The sequence below is a fragment of the Alligator mississippiensis genome, chromosome 15 (genome assembly GCF_030867095.1).
Source record: "Alligator mississippiensis isolate rAllMis1 chromosome 15, rAllMis1, whole genome shotgun sequence".
Lineage (NCBI taxonomy): Eukaryota > Metazoa > Chordata > Crocodylia > Alligatoridae > Alligator > Alligator mississippiensis.
Window position 1 is genome coordinate 32,550,368 of NC_081838.1, and position 2,579 is coordinate 32,552,946.

The 2,579-nt window shown below is 43.2% G+C and overlaps 1 pseudogene; it reads left to right on the forward strand.

Moving 5' to 3' along the window:
* Positions 1 to 764: 764 nt before the first annotated feature.
* LOC132245561 (olfactory receptor 4D1-like) lies at positions 765 to 2,050 on the forward strand (annotated as a pseudogene).
* The last annotated feature ends 529 nt before the right edge of the window (positions 2,051 to 2,579 follow it).

Genomic DNA, 2,579 nt, shown 5'->3' on the forward strand with positions numbered 1-2,579 from the left:
GAAAGAAGCCACATGGTGTTTTTTCTGCGTCTGAGCTCCATGACACTCCTTCCCACTCCTCTCCCACCCCAGAGGAGGAGTAGACTTGTCTATGCCCTTGCTTACCAGGCCCTCTAGTACCAAGTCACCGTTGGGCAGGTCTGTGAAAGCCATAACCGGTGACTGCTCTGAAACTCTTCTAACTTCACAACAGCATGTTCAATTTAATTGATTTAAATGTGTTACAGTGAACCTGTAATAGCACCTTTAGACACCGACGGAAGTTCAGAACTTACACATTTAAGCACCATCTGAGCTGTGGTTTCATACAATCATAGAAAAATAGGGCTAAGAAGGACCTCAATAGGTCATCTAGGATCTAAATTTTGTGTTTAGGTGCCTGACCTGATAGGTGCTTAAAATGACAATATGTCATCACCTTACTGCCTGAACAGCATAATACAGAAAGCATCCTACAATGCTTTGTCTCATTATCATATAGGAGTAGCACCATAGGCTTCAGAAAAAGGGGAAAGTAACTTCATCATAGTCCACATTTTCATGTCCCAAGGAAGAAGTTGTTTTCCTGTGATCTGTATCAGCATTTGGTTTTAGGATGATGGTTGTTTTCTGAGGTGGAAACAAATGTGAAGAGGGGAATTTCAAAAGAAAAGCCTTTGTTAAGGGAACATGACAGATTAGCAGTATTTTGAGAATACATGTGTAAAAGTACATCTTTGTCCTCATTTAATGTCCTTCCTACAGGTCTACTTTAAGAACACAGAATGAATTGGGAGAACTTCATTAACACAGTGAAAGTATTTGTCTTTGTGGGCGTCTGTCAGAGCCCTGAATTGCCACGCTTCCTCTTCCTGGCCTTCCTCATAGTCTACATTGCTACCTGGTTTGGTAAGCTCACTGTCGTCTCTATAGTCATTTGTACCTGCCACCTCCATATGCCCTTGTACTTCTTGCTCACCAACTTGGCCTTCCTGGACCTCTTCAAGTCCTCAGCAACTGTCCCCATGATGCTGAGGGACCTCCTATCCCCACACAAAGCCATCTCATTTCACAGGGGCTTGATACAGATATTTTTCTTCCACTTCTCAGGAGGCACCTCAGTCTTCCTCCTCATAGTAATGGCAGATGACCGATATGTGGCCATCTATAAACCATTACGGTAGTTAACCATCATGAACCGGGGGGTTGCATAGGGCTAGTGACTGGGGCATGGTTGGGTGTCTTTGTCCATTCTAGTGTCCAAATTGCACTGATCTTTCAGTCGCCCTTTTGTGGACCCACTGTACTGGATAATTTCTACTGTGATGTTCCACAGGTCATGAAACTTGCTTGCACAGAAACCCATGTGATAGACTTGGTGATCATCTCCAACAATGTGTTTGTAATCTCTGAGGCCTTCTCTGCATTACTAATTTCCTACTATTATACTATCATCTTGGGCAAGATAAGAAAGCATGTTATGGAAGGCAAGCACAAAGCCTTTCCATGTGTACTGCACAGACTACATTGGCGTGCTTGCATTTTGGACCTGGCATGTTCATTTTATGACAGACCCTTCCAGAAATTCATAGCAGATAAGGCAATCTCTGTGCTCTACATGGTGGCCATCCCCACGGTGAACCCGGTGATCTACACACTGAGGAGTGCCAAAATAAAAAATGCCATTCAGAGGTTACTGTGGACAGTCCTGTTCTCAAGAAGGAAATCAGAGCCTTCATTTGTTGAACAGTCCCTGTGTTTCCCACTTTGCAAAACCTTTCAGGTTAAGATATAACAACAATCACAATGATAATATCAATATCGCTAACAACCATAGGAATAACCATAATACATGAGGTCAGCATCTCAAAGCCTTCTTACATGGTTTGTATACATTTAGTGTAACGTTCTATTTTTTTTCCAGTCATCCAAGTGGCTATTTCTTCATCCACTCAATCACACGCCCTCCACCTTTCTCCTGGCCTCACATATTTCTTATAAACCTTCCACTATTATCTGTTCAGAGACCAGCCTCGTGAAAGTGCTACAGAAGCCCCTGGGTGGTTACTGACCTGCGATGTGGTGGGTCAAGTACTTTGCTGGCCTGTCAGTGTGACCTAGGTTCAACCAACTCTGGGCAAGGGGGCCTAAAACTTTGATCTTTCTTCTTTGCTGGTGACTACTTACTGACTGAGGGCAAAACATGGGAAGCTTTCCTCTCCCATACATTCCTCCTTTGTTTCTGCATACAGGTCCCAATAATCAGGGCAATTACAGCTGCTTTGGGTTATCCTTTCCTTCCTAGTCCAACCATTGCAAACTTAGGTAGTTTTGCAAGCCTTAGTCCTTAGAGAGTTACGGGCTAGCTTGGATAGCAGAGTGCAAGTTTGGATTCTTGTGGCATTCAAAGTGTTCATAGATGAGTTTTCTCAGCTCATAAAATCCTAAATCATCTCTGCACTTTGACATACTTTTGAATTTTAAACTGTTATCAGTCCAACACTATGAGTCTCTAGCTCCTTCAGAGACCTGAGAAGCAAGCTTCCTGCACTAGAAGCAATGATTAAAATCAGTCAGGTGTTGGAGTATGGAGGAGACCG